At 45.1% G+C, this 23084-nt stretch overlaps 1 long non-coding RNA gene across 1 annotated transcript in view; it reads left to right on the forward strand.

Moving 5' to 3' along the window:
* Positions 1–293: 293 nt before the first annotated feature.
* Positions 294–23084, forward strand: part of LOC138581834 (uncharacterized) — a 141162-nt gene continuing 118371 nt past the window's right edge. The window contains exon 1 of the long non-coding RNA XR_011304812.1: positions 294–778. This is a non-coding gene — a long non-coding RNA (uncharacterized lncRNA). The remainder of the gene's footprint in view (positions 779–23084) is intronic.

A 23084-nucleotide genomic window follows, 5' to 3' on the forward strand; every position in this document is an offset into this window, starting at 1 on the left:
ATCGTCCCAGCCTCCCTTCGAGAACAGCAAAGCCCTCTGGGGCGTAATAAGGGCATGAGAAGTCTGGGGTTGATGCAGAGAGATTTGATCACGAACATATGTTGGACCAGTGCCCACCACAAATTGGGCAGAGTCTGGAGCATTCGTGTAACCCGAGAAGGCACAGCCAGCCTTTGCAGCTCCATAACAGAAGGCAGAATTGTTTCCCAAATTTCCCCAAGCAGCTCCAAAACGTGAAGTGGAATTTTTCGATCAGTAAATGTGTCATAAACGTCTGAGGCTGAACAGTTTATTTTGAGTTACTGAAACAAAACTCTGGAGAATTCGAGCGCTAGCTCCTTCCGTCTCTGTGGCAGTGGGGAGCGCGGGAGATCCGCCATCTCGTTCTCAGCTGCAGTGAGAAGCCGGGGATATCTGAAGCGCGGGATATCCGCCCTCACCGCCTCAGCTGCAGTGGAAAGCGCGGGAGACCCACCCTCACCGCCTCAGCTGCAGTGAAAAGCGCGGGAGATCCGCCATCTCGGTCTCAGCAGCAGTGAGAAGCCCGGGATATCTGAAACGCGGGAGATCCGCCCTCACCGCATCAGCTGCAGTGGAAAGCGCGGGAGACCCACCCTCGCCGCCTCAGCTGCAGTGAGAAGCGCGGGAGAAATGTGCTCACAGTCTCAGCTGCAGTGAGAAGCGCGGAAGATCTGCCCTCAATTTGGAAAGGGGAATATTATGTGTTTCGGAGATTATTAAGGAGCCACCTGAGAGCACAGTCGCTACATAATGAAAGGTGAGCGATTCTGCATAGAGTGGGGCACTGAATAGTGACAGTGCCCTGAGGTTACAAGGGAAACTTAAAAATAAATAAATAAAGTCACCCAACTTGCCACATAGCAGAAGTCAATTCAGCCACCAATGATTGGCCAATGGAGATCCGAGAGCATAGCTCTCAACTCACACGCTTTTGGCGGGTGTCACCACCTTGTAAACAGCTGACTCACCCGCCAAGCCGCCTGCACGCCCACTTGTTTCAATGGGCCTCTCACCCGCCAAAAATAAAATCGGGTGTTTTCACCCGCCTTTGCGACATAAATGGTTGAGAGCTATGTCCGAGAGGATAAAACACAGGACGAGTATTGATGCCAACGTCAATGTGGGCACCTAGAACTGGCGGCATGCGGTCCAGGTGCACCACAGCCGAATCTTCAGAACCACCAATATGCCCTGACCCTTTATGTGATGGCAAACGGGAGCAAGAAGGGTGTGCATTCCTTGCCAGCAAGGTTTGATAGATTTCATATGTTGTAGGTGGCATGAATGGAGACAGGGGTAGCGGGCGTTCAGTTCAATCCCACACCTTTTCGGGAGGGGTGATCCTGAAAGTGGAAGGGTGATGAAGACAGTAACTGCAGAAGATTTTCAGCACATGACATGTCGCGTGGTCCAAGTACACCGGAACTAGGCGCTCTGTTGCAACCAAGCAACCACAGCCCCTCGCTCTGACCAAAAGAGATGTTTCAGCCAGATGGAAAATCCAAGGGTGTAACCGTAGCAACGAGCCCAAACATTCCGTATCCTTCCACTTCTTTCCCACTGGGGATGGGTCTAGTCTGAGCTGAGTCATGCTTCTCTTCTCACACTTATCTGAGAATTGCCGAGGTTCCTGGAAGCAAGGGGCAGCGGCAGCTTATTAAGACATGAAGTGTGGCCTTGCATTCCGCGTTCAGAGGATTATTCTGGCAATCCCACCTGCGCGTCCCACCTGACACTACCACAGATCACGTCATCCAAGCCTGCCCCCTATTATCATGTGCACACGTTCTTCCCTTTGGAATTTTTGTTTACTGTGATAACGATGTGTTATTTATATAGCGCCTTAATCCAAAGCGCTTTACGGAGCACATATTACATACAATATCACCAAACCAAAACTCATTTATCGACCTCAGAAGGATGAAAGGCTGAGTTGGCCTTGCTGGGATTTGAACCTGCGCCCTGCAGATCACGCTCAGATCGCAGCGGCGAGCGCTCAACCCGCTGAACTATTTTACCGGCAAACATACACATTAAAGGTACCTCTAGCAGCTGTTAAAAGCTGTCACCATACCCATAAAAGGCACCTGCTTGCAGCACTTCCTTCACAGAAGGGTTCCGTTTTATCATCACTCACACACAGACACGAGTAGCTCACGTAACCGCGACAAGCTTTCTTGGTACCCCTGCACAGGAGTGCCACGTTCTATCAGCACCCATTAATAGAAGTGCCACATTCTGTTGGCATCTGTAGACCAAAGGGCTAATTTCTGTCATCAGCAGGAGAGACATATTGTGTTTTGCGAGCATACCCAGGCTCAGCGCCTTGAACTGGACTCTCTCCAGTCACCCCATATTTACTCTACACTACTTGACCGGGTATAACAGAGGTCATAACCTCACCCCCATCCTTCGCTCATTGACCATCCTCTCCATGGAGCTTACAATTCGACCACTCTCCCTTTACACTCTCCCTCCTCCACTTGAAAATGCTGCCCTTCCCCCACTCTCCTGTGCTGGCAGAACTTGCGCGCAGCCCCTTGCCCGTGCACCGGCGCCCCTTCTCTCTGCCAACGACGCTGTACTTCACTTCTCTGACTACTGTCTATCCCACCTTCCTCCCTCATACTTCTCTGCTGCCCCCTCTTACATTGACTATATTAGTCATCTGAATCCTCTCCCCAATCTTACCTCTTGACCTGACTCCCATTCTTTGGGAAGCCAATCCATCCTGTGCTCCCGTGGACCTCTATCTATGCACCACAAATGATTAAATAGCGTGCACCTGTTGCCTGCTTTCACCTCCCCTCTCTCCTCAACATCTCCCCACAATTGGGATCCTCTCTGCCTGCTATAAAGTTGCCACTGTCACACCTTTTCTAGAAAAGTCCTTTGCTGACCCCAACAACAGTCCTGCTACTTACCCGCCGCACTCCTCCTCATTCTTGAAAGGGGTCATTTTGAATAGAACCACTGACAGTCTGGAGACTAACAGCCTCAGTGACCGCTCACATGTCTGGATTTCGCACGAGGTACACAACATTGTCTCCAACTTCCCCACCAGTGCTCACCACTCACAAATCCCCTGCTCCATACATAGGCCATTTTTATATTATAGAGCATTAGCACCCTGGATAGGCACCAGCCTATCAGGAGTCCCAGAACATGGGCTGTACTGTGTGTTACAAGCCTGCGTTCTGAGCTACCTGGGCAGCCAGTGCCCCCTTCCCTTTCCCACTCCCCTTCACTTTCACCATAGCACCCGTGCAGTTTCCTACATGGGGGCTAATGGTGTCCCCTCATTCCGTTTTCCATGTTGATGACATCAAAGTCATCAACATGGAAAATGGACTCAGGCTTTCAGCAGCAGTGTGCGGCTCGACAGGGCTGCTCAGGAAAGGTATGTTTCTTTTTTTTTTTTATTAAACAAAAACATCAGCACACGTGTAGGGCACTACACGGATGCTATTGGCGATATTCCCCAAAGTGGCTGGTCGACCCTTTTGGTAACGGCACTGCCACCCTCATTAAGGTATCCTCGCTGCGCTCAGGGCCTAAACTTGGGCAGCGTTCATTACCTACAGGGTTGGCCCGCCGCCTTGGGGCATATCGCCTCAGTCTTCCCTCTCAAACAAGGGCATCCAACTCTTGGTGTGTGAATGATTTTGCCTCCTAACTCTTGGACTCGATCTGTTGGAACTTGGATACCTTTATTACAATCCCCTGGCTGCAGGCGTACCCTGGGGATCTGCTCTTGGTATGCGAGTTTTCTCCCAAAACACCTTCTCACTCACAAACTCATCTCCTCTTTCAGTTGCTCTTACCACCTATTTGCCAATGACACTCAGATCTTCTCCTTTCTTTCCTTTGCCCTGATGGATTGCCCCCTATACCCAAGTGTCGCTCTGCCATCCACCACTGACTGGAACTTCAGTGCCACATCTCAATTCCTCCAACATGAAAGGAATTCACCTCCTTGCATGACCTTCCCGCCAGCATTTCCCTCTGATCTCACCCCCAAAGGTTAGTAACCTTGAAATCTGTTTTTGACAGCAACCAAAAGCTCCATCAATGTATCACCTCAACTGCCATAGATGCTAGGATGAAGCTCGTAAACATACGAAAAATCTGGACCCCCACCTCACGATCACTCGATTAAAACCTTGGTTTCACGATCACTCGATTAAAACCTTGGTTTTCAATCCTTGTTCTCTGTCAACCCGACACATGTTCTAGCCATCTCTTTGGACGCCCCCTGCCCCCATGGCTCCTATAAACAAAGTACTGAACTTTGCAACTCGTACACTCAGTACCTTCCATCCATTCCCTCCCACATCTTCCCATCGCCCTCACACTGGATGGCACCATGCAGAAAGATCCCTTTCTGGTTTAAAAATCTGAGAATGGATGCTGTCCCTCCCGCCATTTGGCAAACTCTGTATCCCGCTACTCACCATCTCACTATCTATGCTCCCAATTTCTTCTTAACCTCTATGCCCCATTTACACACCCACTGCTACCATCACTTATGCTTCAATTCACACCAGGAGCCGTCTCACTAGAGCTGCCTGCCCTCAAAAATCAAAACATCAGTGTAGCATAAACTGCATTAAGTCATCTGTCAGTCTATACTCTGTCCCAATTCAATGTATCAATCTGGCCATCACAAGACTGTATCGAACTAAATCACAGGAATACTCATGTTTAGTTTTATCTATAAGGTGGTGTTTAGCACCATCTATAAGCTGAAACGAATGTATTGGAGTTCATCTAGGGAGAGATGACATATGCAGGGGAAGGCACAATGCTGTAGGTGTTGTTGGGCTATTTACCCATCCATTGACTGCCCATGCTAATCCCTACGGCCATTGCCACCCACTTCCTGCACCTCTCTGCCCAAAACACACTCTCCTGGGATCTCTTTGAGCTAACTTTATCAAGCCTTGAAATCAAACGTTGCACTCGAAGTGGCTGCCAGGATTTCTGTCAAAGCAGTCTTCTGGGAGCTAATGGTGTCATTGGTGCTGGTGTAATACAAATGTGTTAACCAAGCCTGCATTTAGCCACTTCATTTATAAGCCGTATGCGTTCCCTGAACGGAAATCCTGTTAAAAACAAATGTAAGCCAAGCAAACAGTTCCGGCTAATGTACAGATATTACATAGGTATTTGCCAGGCACTTCTTTTATATGACCATGTACATGCATCATTTTCAAGCTGCTACCGTTCATGGGCTGTCAGTATTTTTACTGCAAACGTTAGCAAACACCTTTCCCATATCCACAGAGAAGTCCAAACTGTTGGCATTGTCAATGCTTGTTTTTGTTTGATGCCTATTGTCCAGTGTTTCTGATAGAAGCAGTATCCTCGTTCACTAATAAATACAAATAGAAGGATGCCGTATTATTTTTGCACCCATTCATAGGAGTTCCTCAATCTTTCAGCATATGCACAGAAGACTCCACATTTTGCCCTTATGCTGGATAGCACCCACATGCATAAGCACATCCTGCCATTACTTAATTTCCATCCTCTGCATGCCTTTAAACACAAACATTCAACCTCGTCTCTTTGTATGCACATGCAAAGAGAATGCCTCGGTCTCTAACTGCATCCATTCAAGTGCCACGAATGCACTTCCTTTTTATTTCCATGCACATATTCATCATTTCTTTTTTGGTATTAAAAGAAAATTGATTTGCAAAACAAACAGCGTTTGCACCCCTCCCTTCTCCTCATCACCCCTATGCCCCCCACAGAGAGAAATACATCAGACTGAACATAACAGTATTCATGTATGACCAAACGATTTAGAATACGTCCATAATTCTCAGGTTGTGTGGGCACCCCTGGCGCATATAGTCCCCCTGTAGAAATGATAATACATTGTCCCAATCTTGTTTGAAGAACGCATGGTCCCCTTGTAATGTATAGGTTGCCCACTCAAGCACCACAAAATGCCATACCTTACGTAACCAGTCCATTTCTGTGGGAGGCTGGCTATTTTTCAAATTCTGTGCTATCGTCTACCAAGCCGCTACAAGAAGTATCATGAAAGCCCCTCAGCTGAGTCTTGGTAAACACTTTGTGATCTTTCCCATCTGTGATGTCCACACCTGCAAACATTTCCTTCATATACGCTTTTATCGCATCCCAAAAACGCTGTAGGGCCGGGCATCCACACCAAATACGCCTCCAGTCCCCCTTGGAATTACAGCCTCTCCAGCAATTAGGTGGGGTCGAGGGGTACACCATATGAATCCTGGCCTTGGGTGTAGTGCCATTGATGCATTATTTTAATACACATTTCCAGTATTTGAATCAAACATGTACATTTTAGTATATTGACACAGAGGTGTTCCTAAGTTTCTACTGCTATGGTAATACCCAGCATATTCTCCCATCTCTTTTGATATTGCCATTGAGTCGGGCCGGGCGCTCGTTGAGACATTTTTAAAGAGCAGATACCCACTTTGTCGACCCCGAGTGGGTTGTAATATAGAGCTCAAGGCGAGTTAACTGGCGTGTAGTCTTAAGGGTTGGGTCCAACAATCAATGGTACAGCAGGTGGTAGCTTAGTCTGTCGGCTTCAATGAGACCCAGGGTCCATTTGCATGATTCAAATGATCTTATTTTCTGCCCTTGGAACATGTCTCTCAATTTCAGACAGCCTGCCTCTTAATGCACCCCATTCCATCCACAGTGGATATTGGGGTTCTTGAAATATTGGTAGAAATGGGGACGGAGTGGTTTATAGTGTGCCTTTTGCCACACCTTGTCTCATATGTGCGCCACCAATCCAATTATCTTACTTCTTCTCAGATTCAGGGGCCTATGTTCTTTCCTTATCCACAAAAGTCCTCATAGAGGAGTTCCTGCTACTTCCCTATCTTGTTTCACTCACATTTTCCGCATGTCTCCTGTGAACCATTCTCTCATTATTCTAAGCTGAGCGGCTTTGCAGTATTTGTGGAAGTGGGGAAGACCCATACCTCTCCTTTTTCTTGGCACCGTTAAGATATTCATGGCTACCCGGTGAGGCTTATTCGGCCATATATATGTAGACACTATTTTATTAAGGGATTTAAAGAAAGACTTTGGGACAGGATGCAGAGCGCTTGGAAGTAGTATAAAACCTTTGGTAAAACCTCCATTTTTATAACTGTAATCCTCCCCAGCCATGAAATCGATAGAGGGCTCCACCTTTACAAATCTATTTGTATTTTTTGTAGAACTGGAGGGTAGTTAGCCCCATACAATTTCCCCATAGTGTTGGTTAATACCACCCCTAGGTACATGATTAATGAGAGCGCTTCTTTTAGCTAAGTAGTGCCCTTGGCCCAGTCCAGGGTGTCTGGTTGGGCTGTTATGTTTAAGACTTCTGAATTTTATTTCATTTTTAACCCTGCAATCACCCCAAACTCGTCCAACTCTTTCATAAGCGCTGGGACCGATCTCTCTGCGTCAGACATTGCCATCAACATATCATCAACGAATGCTATTATTTTGTGATTTTTGCCTGCCATATCGATCCCTTGAATTTCCTCCAAAGATTGAAGCTTAATTAACAGAGGCTCTAAATATATGACATATAACAGTGGGAATAGTGGGCATCGCTGTTTGGTACCCTGCCGTATGATAATATGTCTAGATAGAGGGGGTCTGATAGTTTGCTGGAACCATTCTGAGAAATGTTGAACCAAATCTCATATTTTCCAAAGTATGAAACAGAAATGACCATTCAACCCTGTTGAAGGCTTTCTCTTTTTTTAATTTACATGTTTATTCATTTTAAATATAATACAACACAAGACATATAACCTGTACATGAACAAAAATATACAACCCGGATCATCACATTTAGGGTATCCAACACCCTATAAAGAGGAGAAATTACAGTTTCAACCCAAACCAGAATGACAACATTCTTACAAATCTAAAGATCTGCCCCAGATTTGGTCAAATAAGTTAATTTTCTTATCTCTGTATAGAATTAACTTCTCAAATCTTGACACTTGTTTTAGATCATCCATCCATTCTGTAATCATCGGTCTGTCTTCACTTTTCCATTTTCTCAATATGATTTATTTGGCAGAATTTGACGCCCTGAAAAATCAACTTCTCTGTGGAAAAGAGAGATCTTCCACGATGTCATCTTCACCCAAAATTCCAGTCGTATAATCAAAATCCACATGCATCAGCAGAACATCATTCATCTTCGTAGTGACCCCTCTCCAGAAAGATCTTAGCTCATAACAGTCCCAAATCATATGTTCAAAAGTCCCATTAGCATGTTTGCACCTCCCACAGGCACCTGAATCAGCTAAACCACTTTCATGCAATCTTTGTGGCATCCTAAAAACTCTGTTCAGAATTTTGATCTGTCTACACCTTTCTCCTAGATTCAAAGGTGTTAGAGCCACATTCTTGCACAGATTCCTCCATCTGCCCTCTGAGTCAATTATAACTGACCATTTTGACAGTAAGTCTTTATTTGGTTCTTTATAATGATCAAGATTTTTGTACACTTTCGAAGCCATGCCACACTCAGATTTATATCTTTCAGCCATACATGCTAACTCTTGCATCCATCCGGAATCTTGTTCACCAGAGCCTTTTACAGCTTCCTATACTCCCCATTGTGCAATCTTTGAGATCTTTAACTAGCGTCAATCTTTTACAGCTGATCCATTTTCCTTCTTCAACAAGATCCTCGAGCCACTGTACACCTCCCAGTAGCCAGTTCGACCAGAAAAGAGGTTTCCCATTCAGCGTAATTTCTGGATTTAACAAGAGCGGAGTAAATCCATAGTCTGAAACATCCTTTTTGCTCTTTCTCCAGAGATTCCTAGAGCATGACCTTCCAAATGCAGTTGGTGGAGATGATTTATATCCTGTTCCATCCACCGTTGACAGAATTGCCCTGGGGGAAAGTGGTGAAGATCTACCTGCTTCCGCCATTGTCCAGACATCAGATGAATCTTTTATGAAAGGAAGCAAATATCATGCCCTAAACCCCAAATGATAATTTTCAAAGTCTGGAACCCCCAGACCACCACATTCTTGTGAAAGTTGTAGTTTCTATAGTTTTAGACATTGTTGTTTACCCTCCCACAGGAAGGACTGGATCAAGTTTTCCATTTTCTTCAGATAGCAGTTTTTGATCTGCAAGGGAATCATGCTCAACACATAGTTAATTCTCGGAGTTGTCGTCATTTTAATTGCATGCACTCTTCCCCATAGACTTAATTGTAACTCATTCCATCTTTTAAAGTCTGACGCCATATTTTGGACAACGTGTGATAAGTTCACCGCCATCATTTTAGATACATCTTTAGTCAGCCAAATCTCAAGGTAGCGCATTTTGTCAGGACACCAATTGAAAGCAAACTTCTTCATTGTCAAGGTCGAACATGATTTTGATGCTGGCAATGCCTTGGATTTCAACCAATTGATCTTATAACCAGAAACCCTGTGAAAAATATCAATTTGGTTAATTAGCGCTGGGATGGAAAACTTCACATTTTGCATAACCAGCAACATATCATCGAAGTAAAGCCAGACTTTTTGACAGGCTTCTCCATAATGAATACCTTCAATTGCCCTGTCCTCTCTTATCTTCACAGCCAAGAGTTCCATTGCGATGACAAATAAAATGGGCGACAGGGGGCAGCCTTGTCTTGTCCCACTTTTGAGTTCAAATTTGTCCGAGACCAGGCCATTAGTGTTCACACTAGCTGTAGGTAATGAATATAATAGCCTTATCCAGTCTATCATATTTTTCCCAAATCCGAAACCTTCCAAGGCTGCCAGGAGATATTTCCACTCTATCCGATCAAAAGCCTTTTCCGCATCCAACGACAACACCACCACATCTTTCATCTAATCCTTGCTTTCGAACAAAGTCAACAAACGTCTTCTCATATTATCCAAGGCATGCCTCCCTTTAACAAATCCTGTCTGACTCTGATCAATTATATCCGATAGAGAGATCTCCATTCTCAAAGCTAAGACTTTCGCAAAGATGTTATTGTCTATGTTCAACAAGCTTATTGACCGATAGCTACTTGTTTTGACTGGATATTTCCCTTCTTTCAGAGAAACGGATATCGATGCATGCCTCATAGACTCTGGGAGACGACCGTCTCTTAAAGCTGAGTGTAACATGGCCAACATAAGATGAAAAACCGAAAATTGTATACAGTTCAGCTGGAAAATCATCCGGGCCCGGACATTTCCCTGAATTTAAAGCTCCAGCAGCAGTCCTGAGTTCCTCCACATTCAAGTCTTTCCCGAGGGAATCTTTGTATTTTGACTTTATACTTTGCAAATGACAACCATTAACAAAATGTCTCACTTCCTCCTGAGTCATACGAACATCTGAAGAGTATAGGTCGGAGTAATATTCCTTGAAAGTATCATTAATTTCAGTAGGTTCAAAGGTCATAATCCCATCTCTCTTTTCTATAGCATTAATCGTTTTTTCATTCTCCATAGTCCTTAAGCGATGAGCAAGAAGCCAATCACATTTTTCGCCTTTTTCATAGTACTTGCATTTTGTTCTAAATAGGAGTCTTTCAATCTTTGACGTAAGCAGATCTTCTAGATTTTCTTTTTTCTTTTGCATGGAACCAAAAGAGCACATAGAGAATTTCAGCATGTTTTCTTTTTCAAGAATCTCAATTTCCTCATTCAGTTTCTTAATCTCAGTGTCCTTCTCTTTTTTCTTTTTGCTCGATAGACCTATATACATTCCTCTCATGTAAGCCTTGAAGGCTTTCCACGCATATTCTACTTTCACTTCTCCAGTCCAGTTTTGAGCCACAAAAAACCTTGTTTCCTTTACTATTTTGCCCCCAATATCATTGTCATCAAGAAGTGTAACATTCATCTTCCAATGTGTTTGTCTTAGGTGAAGGAAAAGTACGTTTCCTTTCCAAAGTGATCGGTGCATGGTCAGAAATGACACTGGCTTTGATATCATCCCCCCCATGAATACACTTTATGTCTTGCAGAAAAGAAGGTATATTGCTTTGCTAAAGCGTTCTGTAATCTCCACTCATCTGACAGACTCCAGTCAACCATACATTTCTTCAAGGCTTCTCTTTTCACATTATTTGCATTGTCCAAAGTATATCCACTCTTGTCCATATGCGGATCTAAAGTAACATTAAAATCTCCCCCCACTGTAACATTTCTTACATTTACTTTCTGCATGAATTGGGTAAGGGAAGCAAATAAACTCCCACCGTTAGGAGCATATATATTGCAAATACAGTAGGCAGCATCTTGAATTTTCATATTTACACAAACAATTCTTTCATTTTGATCTTTTTCACACTTCATTTCTGTAATCGGAAGATTCTTCCTTAACAAAATGCAAACCACTCTAGAACTAGAAGTGAAGGATGAACAATAGACATAACCAACTCATTCTCTTTTCCATTTATCTACATCCACTTCCAATAAATGTGTCTCCTGCAAGATTGTGACATCCGCCCCAATTCCTCAAATCTTTGCAAAATCATTTTCCTCTTATTTGCACAGTTAGCCCCATTAACATTCCATGAAACCACTCTTAAACTCCCCTTAAAGGTGGAAGCCATGAGAGGTCTGTCATGTACCCCTCCTGTGATGAATCCTAGCAATGCAAAGTAACCAAAAACTAAGACATGAAAATAATAGTACAAGAAAAAAAAACACAAACAACAAATAACTTGGATTTACACAACCCAAACCTCTGGAACCTCCCTTCCACAATCACACTGAAAGGGACTGTCCCGCTCCCTCCCATTTATTCCATATATATACTTGCATCAATCAAATATGTCACCCTTGAAGACACCTTATTTCCATTTGATTTATTGCTTCCAGTCCACTTGACCCCATAAGCGCATCATCCTCCAATATCATCTAATGTATAAGAGCCAGTCTAATCTTAAGTAACCATAGTCTCAGAGTTCAGGATAAGGTCAACATTGACAGAAACGTAATACCTAGGCTCCCAGCAGACCAATTAACCTGGTAGTCAATACTACTACTAAATTAAGTCTCAATCACTCCCCTAACCCTTAATCAAAAGATACCCCCTTTCTGTTCTTCCTACACCTTGAAAGTGCTTCTCATTCCCCTGCTGTTACTAACCCCACCACATCTATAAGGCAAATGATTAATTACCCATGTGATCCTCCTTAATAGTGCTACCAGCGCAATCTCCATATTACACCCCCCGCGCCATAGATGCAAACCAGAACCTTGATGATGATTATTCTAACCTGGACCTCCATTTAAATACATAAGCAGCAACAGCAACAACAATTCTTTTGGTGCATTAGATAAACATACTAAAGAACCATGTCATAAAAATGTCAAAATGTGCACAAGTCAAAAAATAGCAGTGCAGGAGCAGAAAATGTGACTACATGCATTCCAATGATATTTCCTGGGGTTCATACTATGTGCTTGGTACAGCCCCATAGTCTTTCTTCAGGCAGTATATTTGTAAACCAAAATAAACAACAAGAAGAACATGTGAACTATTACCTGTGTTTCACTATGTTAGCCAACCAAGCACAATAACCTCATCAATTTCCCACTGAGATAACATACATCACTGTGAAAACCAATTATATAATCATTGTAAGGGGCAGCTGGCAATCCGCACCATGATGGGGCGGAAATATGCAGTCAGAGGACGAAGTGTGCGAGTTCCGGACATATATAATCCATGAAGCATCACAAATTGAAGTGACAACTCCGGAGCCTCTTTGAAGTGAGCAGAAATGAAACCTTCTGCGGAACCCAGCACCGCAATACTCACCGATCCCGCCCTCTTATTGATCTAGACTTCGATCCAGGTGGTATCAAACGCAGAACACTAAACATCACATCAAGAGCAGCCTACAAGAAGCGGCTAATACTACCAACACAATTATGGGGAAACAGAGAATCCCACTTATCGAAACGTCAGCATTCTATGTAAACCCACTGCCAGCTACTCCCCGGAAAACGCAACCAATAAGCTTAATCAATGCTTAATCAAGGCAAAAAACAAGCTTAAATGACTAAAGACAATCCCGTTACTTTTAACATGCAACAACTTTTATTTATTGCCGTTGGCAAAATCCACGCATTAAAACTGGGAATGCAGGTGGTTATGCAGGTGGTTATGTTTATTTACTTGCTAAATCAATATGTCCCAACATATTTGCGCGTAGTTACAATACTAACTATATGTCATTGCTATGAGAAGAAATTATGTAGTTACCCCCCAATACCTATACCTTCACATTGCACGTGCCATTAACAGCCATCTACGATACACAGCATTCCTAATCATGCCACCCAATCGTAGTATCTAACCGTGTATTACAGGAGTCCCAAGAAAAGCACCCTATGACGTTGACGGCTGCACATACACATCACTACGTCAGCCTGTCACCCATCATCATCCCTCAACCAATCACTGTATTACTGTAGGGGGACTAAGTTGTGTCCGTGTTGCTGACTCCTACTCACGGCCTCCCTGTGTTTCCATGTATCCTCTCCAATCTGCTTGACGATCGATTGGGGTCTCTGATTTGGTTATCATCTCTCCTTTCCTTTCGGTCTGGAATTCCTCAATACTGTTTTCCGTCCCCATGCCTTCCACAGGATCCTCTTGTAGTTGCAGAATTTGCATTCCCTCATCACACGTCGTAATCCTGTGCTTTTGGTCGACCCATGAAAAGAGCAGTCTAAATGGAATTGTCCACTTGTATCTTATTTGCTTCTGAGCCAAGAATCTTATTACCAGGCCCATTCCCCTCCTTTTCTTATAAGGTGCTTTGAGCCAGGTCTTGAAATAGCTGAATTTCCTGACCTTTCATCGTCGTGGGTCCCTAGACGTGTGCTGCAGAGAGTATCTTCTCCTTTTGTGCATAGGAGGCTACCACCGCCAATACATCCCTAGGCCTCGATCCAGGCTCTAATCTTTGTGGGCCCACTCTGTGTATGTGATCCAAATTGACTTGAACATCACCCTTGCTCGTCAGAAGATCTGCAAATACCTGGTGCTCCATGTTTTTCAAGTCTAGGTCCACCACCGACTCTACCAAGTTTTTAATACAAATGTTGGACCATCTAGACCTATTCAGATCCTCGCATTGCAGTTCTAAGTTGTGGGAAAGATGGGTGATCTGTTCTAGAACCGCCTCTGACTTTCTTGTGTCCTCTGACAACTCCTGTCGGGCTCTCTCAGTTGTATCCACTCTCTCCTCAAGCTTCGCAACATCGGCCTTCAAGTCCTGAAAAGATTGTTTCAATTACGCTTTAAATTGGGTGAATTGGAACTGAAACAATGCCATAAATTGGTCCTGGAACTCTTTAAACCATTTCTACATGTCCTCCTTGCGCACCGACATGTTTGCATCACTTGGGTCCTCGTCCCCCTGTCTGTGCATGCCGACCTCACCCGAGCCCTATGTTGTGTGTGCTATGGCTTCTAGGCCCCACTGTTTTGGTAAGCTGTTTTCAGGCTGTTTCAGGGGCACGGGGGTTTCAACCCTGCTGATGTTGTTTTGTCTTTTGTCTTGGACAGGGGGCTCTGATGGTCAACTCGAGCTACGATGTTAGTAGAAATGATATCCTTTATTTCAGGCAATTGGGTCTCTTGATGACATGGGAGATAGTCTCTGTTTCTTCTCCTGATGGATCTGGTTACGAGTAATGGGAGGCCTGTGACCTTGTATTTCATTGTGAGTGTAGCACTTTGCTCACTTCCAGCACTCACCTAGACAGGTGGGGTCCTCCTCTTGGTCATCACTGGACCTCGAAAGGCAAGGTTCTGTGTTGCCAAGACTCTTCTTGGCCAGCAGAGTCCACCAAACTGGTTAGAGAGAAGAGAATGGGCCCTAGTTTATGAACACTCCTGGGCTAAGCTCTAGTTATTCTGTATTGCCATTATTATCTGTGCGAGGTAACAGGTTGGTTGAGGTGAAGCCCACACCTCTTGGTATGTTTAGAGAAGAAGTCCTGGCTACCTTGCAAAGGTATGTTCGGAAAAAGTGATTTCCACACTGATTGTGGTTGGTACATTGTACCCGGGTGGGGCCCCCTTTGTGGTTTGAGCAGTTTCCTGTGTTGACAGTCCTGGCATTCGCTCAGCCGGGACTGTCAAACACAGCCACAGGCCGATCAAACAATCAAGACTGCTCAAACCACAAAGGGGACCCCACCCGGGGCCACAAATACCAATCGAACCTTAGCCTTGATAAAGACCCACAAGGTCGAAACACGTGTCAGCTGACCACCACTAGGACTATGAATTCATACTAAAATAAAAACCTACACTGTACCAAACGCAATTAGCGTGGAAATCACTTTTTCCGAACATACTTTTGTGATGTAGCGAGGACTTCTTCTCTCTCCAAACTGGTTAGTTAAGTAAGGACGTGTTCACTGGTAACAGGCTAGGCAGAGATCCGGTGGTGCCCCTCGGTCGCTACTGCTGTGCAGCCACGGCCTTCCCCTTCCGCGCTGATGGGCACTCAGCATAATAATACGGCAGCCTTGCTTCTAGGAGTCAGTTGTTTAATGACCCTCTCTGGGGGTTCTCTAACTCTGGAGGCTCTAGTTTCAGCATGGTCGGAAGGGTTATGGCGCACTTACCTCCTGTGCTCCATGTCTCCTAGCAGTGCCTCCTCTATCGGCTTCCACCACCCGTTCCATAGGCCAAGGCTCTCCAGACACGATCTGTACCCTGGCCAAGTTCCGAGAGATACTCATCTCCACCCTTTTTAACTGTTCGTCGGGTAGATCCAAAACGGGAGCCCGGGGCCCTTCTCCTCCGCTTCCCCTTGGGGCCTCCGATTGGATTGACTCCCGTCCCTTTTTCCCTCTCCTCGTCGGGATGGTCCAGTTGCATGCTCCTGAATTGGCTATGGAGCACTGCTCCAGGCTCCACCGGGTGGCTGCTCGTCTGTTCTCCCTCTCATGCCTCTACCGCCATGGATACAGCTCTGAGAGGGGTTGACATTGGGCCCCCTGAGTGTTATGTTCGCACGTTGCCCTGTGTCCACTTATTTTGCAGCTTGGTACGGACAAGGACCCGTTACACACGTCTGTCTCTGCCGGCCTCTATTTTGGAATCCATATGCATAATGTCTACTCATTGACTAAACCACCATGCATATAAGCCTTTTCTGCTCCCAACTCCCTGCACAGCTTTCATGATCCTAGCGAAACCTACTCTGTAATGTCTAAAATGTCAAAAAACAAAAGCAACGTATTATATTTATGTATTACATATGTGTGTGTGTATATATTTATACATATATATATATATACACAAAGTGAAAAACCTCATGTTAATAGAGAGTTAATATGATCTGATTTATTGCAAACCAATTCAATGGGTGTGCGAAGTGGCAACCATCTTAACTTGGATTTCCCCCAGTAGATGGGACCCATGAGGTCATTTATTATCTCATTGTCAATCCATGTATGTGCTCATGGGATGAGTAACAAGGGGGACTCACACCTGCTGAATTTCATGAGTTTTGTTGCATTAAATCAGATCATTTATATCTCTGTATTAACTAACGTTTTTAAATTGAATTTCAAGGGTTTTGTTATGCTATATAATAACCAGAGCAATAGGCATGATCACTGTCCTTTGATCCCCGATTATTATTGAAGCCCAAGACCTACATCCCCCTGCCTAGTAAGTAACCGTATTCCACCAACCACGTCTTTCGGCTGTTTCCACTCTGCACGTTCTAGGTGGAAAGACTGCAGCCCATATCTTACGCCCATGATCCGTATCCCTTAGCCTCTAGCCAGTGGGCCAGTAATTCCGTTGAGAGCCATATCCCCTCACTCAGCTGTGGATATTATCCCCATGCTTAATAACTTAGCAGATCCCACAGGCCATGTTCCTCGGCCAAGACCAGTAGCCACCGCTTTCAGCTTTGTCCACATTGCAAATATTAGCTAAAATGGGTTTGGGCCACTGCCCATGGGCAGCGGCCATGGGCTTTGGCTCTGTCCACTTCTCCCATTGCACCAATACAAAAGATTGTAACCTACAGCCTTTCATGCCTAGGCCCTCGACCACCTACACGAATCGTGGGGTAGCCCCCTCCATTTGTTCGTTTTGGATGGAGACCCCCAGCACTGCGAAACCGGGGCCGTCTTCCGACCATTGAGAGGATTCTCAATTTTGGCGCAGCCTCTCTTGGCTTACTATATGACCAAACATACTGCAGGGGGATACCTGGGACTCTCTTATCAAGGATTCCCTACTTATCCCTCTACTCAAATTACACTGTTAGTGTAGGCTGTAGCTTGTTTAGCCTTGTACTTAATTGCATTGTCAGGTGTAGGCCTCTCTCCCACTATGCAGGACTCTCTAATCTACGGTACGCATATCTCACACCGCTAGCATGGACACAGGCCGCAGGCGCGGCCAGGCATCCATGCATGATAGAATAGGCCTATGGCTAAGCACATCCGGCCTAGTGCACACATAGCCGTCCAGACTGAAACATCTGATGTACCTCAACACCTCTACCACTAGCATGCGGCGACTACCACCCTAAAGGAACTTGGTGTAGCTGACCCACATAAACTCTCTCCCAACAATAGCAATCTCTCTCTAACCCTCAACAGCACCCACCCACGTGTCTGACCTCACTCGGGCTGCTTAGACAAGCCTTGCCAGCCACCCAAGTCCTAGATCGGCAACTTGCACACACACATCTCCTAAACTAACCCCCTAGAACTCTCCAACGACATCGACTACAGTCACCAAGGGCGTTCAACCAAGGAAAAGCGCATTAAGGCCAAACAAGTGGGGAAAGAGCGCCATATAAAAAACAAAATACAATACAATACAAATAGGCTAAAAGACATTGGCCATGGCCAATGGCTCAGGACCACATACGAGGCCCATCTCCTCCACATGAATTATCAAATTGCACTGATCATGGGTGCTGTATTAATATTTGTGCTCCCCTGTGGGTTTCAGCATACATTTTGAAATTCGTTTTTCGGACTCTCACTCGGTTCTCGCATAAATTTACTGCAAAATGACCACAAAATGACTTATAAAACGGCTCCTATCAATGGAAAATAAGATCAGGGTTTAGCACCGAATGGAAAAATGCTTGACAATTTAAAGTCTTCCCCATACACAGTGCAACTCTCCAGGCATGCCCTGCCTCCTTTCTAGATCCCCTTGCGTAAATCCTTCCTGACCCTGTCCCATTTCCCCCTTTCACTCACCAGTTTATGTGACACATTTTTGTCTTTGTGCAACTTTTGACATTTCTGCCACATTTCTGTCACCCAATTTCCCCCTGCCCACCTCTACTCTAATATGGGACAACCCCTTTCCCTCATCCAAATATCATTTTGACCAGCTTTCTTTTTCAGCCTCCTATCGAGGAAAGAAATGGCGGCTTTTAATTTCTGTAAAATTTCATTAATGCAATGCTCCATGTAAGATATATAAAATACTTATGGGATCGGGGAACCCCCTCCTCTGTCAAATTATTTCAAAACGACTGTATGGCTTTACCCCAAACTTGCAAATTTCACATATACAGCAGTTCGCACCCAAGTTGTTTCTTATGTGACAAGGCCCAATCATTGTCCTTGTCAAAAGGGGTTGGAACCTTTTTTTACAGGCTGTGGGAGATCTAGGGAGAAGGCCAGAGCCAGTCCTGCCCGTGGGATTGACAGTGGCAACCAAGATTGTCCCAATTCCCGTGCTCTAACCTTGTGTCAAAATGCTTGTCTGCAAACTACTGCAAACTCATGCCATGACTTTGTAGTCCTCTTTCATTTCTTGTAGAGTCATCCCGCTCGTATCAAAAGGAGAGAGAACCTGTCAGGACGTGCAGCAGAAGAAGAGACCACGTCTGATGCCATTGAAATTGTGGGCATCAGAGAGAGAGCATTGCACCAGAGAAACACATGCACTATTCCATGACTGACGTCCACATAGGAGCAGTGACGGAGCGAGATGCCTCGTCCATATGTGGCAACAACATGTATCTCCCTCCCCCACGAGAGGAGCTAGCGCAACAAACCAAAGGACCCCTAGACCACCGGGGACAAAGGGGGAGAAGGATCCAGCCTCCCCAAAGAGATTTACCGAGCAGTTTGATAGCACTAACCAGGGGTTACAGATGCCTGGGTTAAGGAGGAGGCTCTTATCAAGACGATAGAGAGTGGGATGGCCCTGGGCCCCACGAAGAAGAAAAATAAAACCCTTGAACCATCTGTTTGACTTGGAGTGATTCTTCAGCCGTATGTGACGCCTATTTGGAGTAAATCCATCCAGCATTTTCCGAGCTACGTGTGTTAAATGAAACACAATTTTCTCTATGGGGAAATGAATGGGAGTAGGCTGAAGTCAGCGTTTCTTTGTTTTTTTAATACATTTTGAAGTATTTAATGAATTCTGCCCAAAATATGCACTTCAGATGTGCCCATGAGAGGCATTTATTTGGTCAAATTCATTCAACTACATCCAGCAGGTCAAACATTATTAACATTATGATTTGGGGAAAGGCAATTATATATTTATTTTTTATTTAAAGTGGTGTTCAGCTGACTGGCAAGTGTTGTATGCTATGGCACCGTAACTCCCCAGTTGCAGAGCTCACCCTTCAAAGCACATCTAAAATTACCGACCAAGCCCAGTGGTCTCTTTACCCCCTTATCAGGTCTGTGGGTCATGGCCAGTGGCAACACTGGCCTTTAGCCATGTCACAGCCCCCCCCCAGTAGCCACTGGATCTGGCCTGTGGACCAGCACCCATTTTACTCCCATAGTGGGTTCTTGGGTCCAAGGCCATGGCATTTAGTCTTTTGAAGCAACCCAAAGTAGCTATTGGGCCTGGAAGCTCAGGCCAGGCCCAGTGAAAACTTTACCCCCATAGTGGGGCTGAAGGCCACTGGCCATGACCTCTGGCCAAACTTCCCGGGGCATAGCCAAATGTCTTGTCAAGCCACCCAAAGTAGCCATTGGGCCCGGCTGCTTAGGCCAGGCCCAGTGAAAACTTTACCCCCATAGTGGGACCGAAGGTTACTGCCTATGGCCATGGCCTCTGGCCAAACATCATGGGACATGGCCTTCGGCCATGCCCCAAGTCTTTTCAAGCCACCCAAAGTAACAATTGTACCTGGCTGTTCAGGCCAGGCTCAGAGAACACTCTACCCCAATAGCAGGTCTGCAGATATATCATATCTCTTTTACCATGTACTTTGAATACACCTTGTGGTCAGTCAGAAGAAGGAGACAGACAAGTTCTTGGTATTCTTCACATTTCTTTCATTAAATAATAAGTAAAAAAGTCCTCACTATCCCTAATCTATGGATTTCCCTAACTAACCAAACTAATTAAGGTGCTCGTCATCTGTGGTGAAGTCCAAAGTAAACAATCTGTCCTAGGTCCAAAGCTAAGCTGCTCTGTTCCTAACACTAATGCAAAATAACAAAAGACCAGGAGAATGATTCCTTTCTCCTGGCTAGGCTGCTTCAACCTTATTAGACGATTTTGAGATACTTCAGCTGTCTCCTGGATGAATTTATTTAGTTCTTCTAGGGGTCTTTTCCAAGAGTCTTTGGCTTCCCTATTCGTTCTCTTTGCATTCTTCTCCTCCTCAATGTAACAGGCTTTGGAGATTCCTGTACAATGCCTTCCTTAAGTGTCTCCTTCTCTGAGATTAATAGGGATACTGAATCCCTCTTCTCTGGTTATTATCCTCTGAGTTTCTGTAGTTCTTTAAATAAATACGGCATTTAACATCTTGTTCCACCTCCTCTATTCCTAGTTCTTTCGCCTTAAGAGCTATATTGTAGACCCAACAGGTATTCTTATTCTCCTTTTCAATTCATATATTACTAGACAAGTAAATGAAGTTTCATACTGTTTCCCACTCTTCTTGGGTTCATGCCATTCCCTGGGCCAGTAGGCCAAGTCCCAGAGTGTTTCCCACTCTTCTTAGTTTCAGGCCACTCACTAGGATGTGTAGGATGAATCCCAGGGTGTTTCTCACTCTTTTAGGTACAGGTCATGCACTGGGATGAGTGGGATGAGCCCCAGAGTGTTTTTCACACTTCTTAGTTTTGCACCATTCACTGGGACGAATAGCATGTGCCCTAGAGTGTTTCTCACTCTTCTTAGTTTTTGGCCTCTCACTGGGATGAGTATAACAGACCAAAAGTGTTTTTCACTCTTCTTAGTTTCAGGCCACTCACAGGGACGAGTAAGATGAGTCCCAGGGGGTTTCTCACTCTTCGTGGTTACAGGCCACTCACTGGAACAAGTAGGCTGAGTATACTCTTTATCCCTGTCTTTCTTCCTGGGTCTCTTGCCATTCCTATTACCTTGTTCTCAATTGGTTGGTGTCGCTGGGCCTGCTTTCAGGATAGGGTCTTCCTTTGTGAGCAAGATTGCTTCGGTTCTCGCTCTGTCTCCTTCTGTTTCTTCACTGCGGCTCTGCAGCACCTGTGCTCCAGAGGTCTCAGCATTGTAACCAGACTGAATAGTCCCCCTCTCCAGGGTCACACCATCTATCTCGACTCACTCTTCCTCCTTGGTTTTTTGTCCCCCTCTCTCTCTGGCTTTCAGCTTCCTCTGTGCTTCTTGCCAACAGCACCTTCTGGTTTCTTCTCAGCGGAGGATCTCCCTGTCTCTCTCAGCACTCCACACTCAGTTGGTTTGAAACTCCTGGGTTCTACTTCCCATGGACAGTAGTCTATAGTTTCTTTTTCTGATTGTCTGCTATGTCCTTCCCAGCAGAGTTGATTACTCTTCATTTTTTGGTAATTCTTCTTTGTCACAGTAGTGCTGGTTTTCCACCATGGAGTAATCGATATTACACGCTGTTCATTCTTCTTCACAGTAGTTTTACTACATTGCTCCTCAGTTTGGATCTTAGGTTTTATGTTACAACAACAAATAGTGGTTTGGTTTGATGGATGTTTCTGGAGTTCTGATGTTGCTGTTGTTCTAGAACATGGGTGCACAACCTACGGCCTGCGGACCAAGTGCGGGCCGCCATGTTGTTTTATCCAGCCCGCCAGGGTTAAAGAATTATCTAATGGAGTGTGGCTCGCAAGCAGCATTGGCCGCCCTCCATTAGGAAAGTCTTTGTTCGTCTTCCGGCTGGATGAAACATTGAACCCTCATTGGCTCAGTGCACAAGCACCACGTAGCTCTTACGAGTCACGTAGTGCGTGTGTGCTGCACCAATGGAGGGCCAGCATTACGGCTGGCGTGGTCAATAAGGCTTGATGCTGAAAGGCATTTCAGCCTTGCCACACGAGCCGGAGTACAAGAATCCTGCTCGCCACCGTGAAACCTCGCCAGCAATCCAGCTAGCCTGCCTGTGCATGCTTTGGTAAGTACATATTGGTTGGGGTCAGGCGGGTCTGTCTGTATGATTGTTATTATTCTGTATATGGCCCGTGTAAATTGAGATGCAGGGGTGGGGAGGGTGTTGTGTCTGTCTGTCTGAATGTATGTATGTATGCTTTTTAATCTGTGTATGCCCCATGTACGCTGAGATGGGGGTGTCGGGTTTGTATGGATGTATGCTTGTTGTTAATCTGTGTATGCCCTGTGTATGTTGAGATTCGGGGTTGGCGGTGTCGTGTCTGTATGTATGTATGTATGCTTGTTAATCTGTGTATGATGAGATGCGGGTTGGGGGGTGTCGGGTCTGTCTGTATGTGTGTATTTATGCATGCTAATCTGTGTATGCCCCGTGTATATTGATATGCAGGGTTGCTGGGGGTGTTGTGTATGTATGTATACTTATTAATCTGTGTATGCCCTGTGTATGCTGAGATGGGGGTGGAGGGGGTCAGGTCTGTCTGTCTGTATGTATGTATGCTTGTTAATCTGTGTAAACTGAGATGCGGGAGTGGGGGGGTGTCGGGTCTGTCGGTATGTGTGTATGTATCCATGTTAATCTTTGTATGCCCCATGTATGTTGATATGCAGGGGTGGAAGGGGTGTTGTGTATGTATGTATGTTTGTTAATCTGTGTATGCCCTGTGTATGCTGA

The sequence above is a fragment of the Ambystoma mexicanum genome, chromosome 3q, assembly GCF_040938575.1.
Source record: "Ambystoma mexicanum isolate Mex_15411 chromosome 3q, UKY_AmexF1_1, whole genome shotgun sequence".
In the NCBI taxonomy this organism is placed as follows: Eukaryota; Metazoa; Chordata; class Amphibia; order Caudata; family Ambystomatidae; genus Ambystoma; species Ambystoma mexicanum.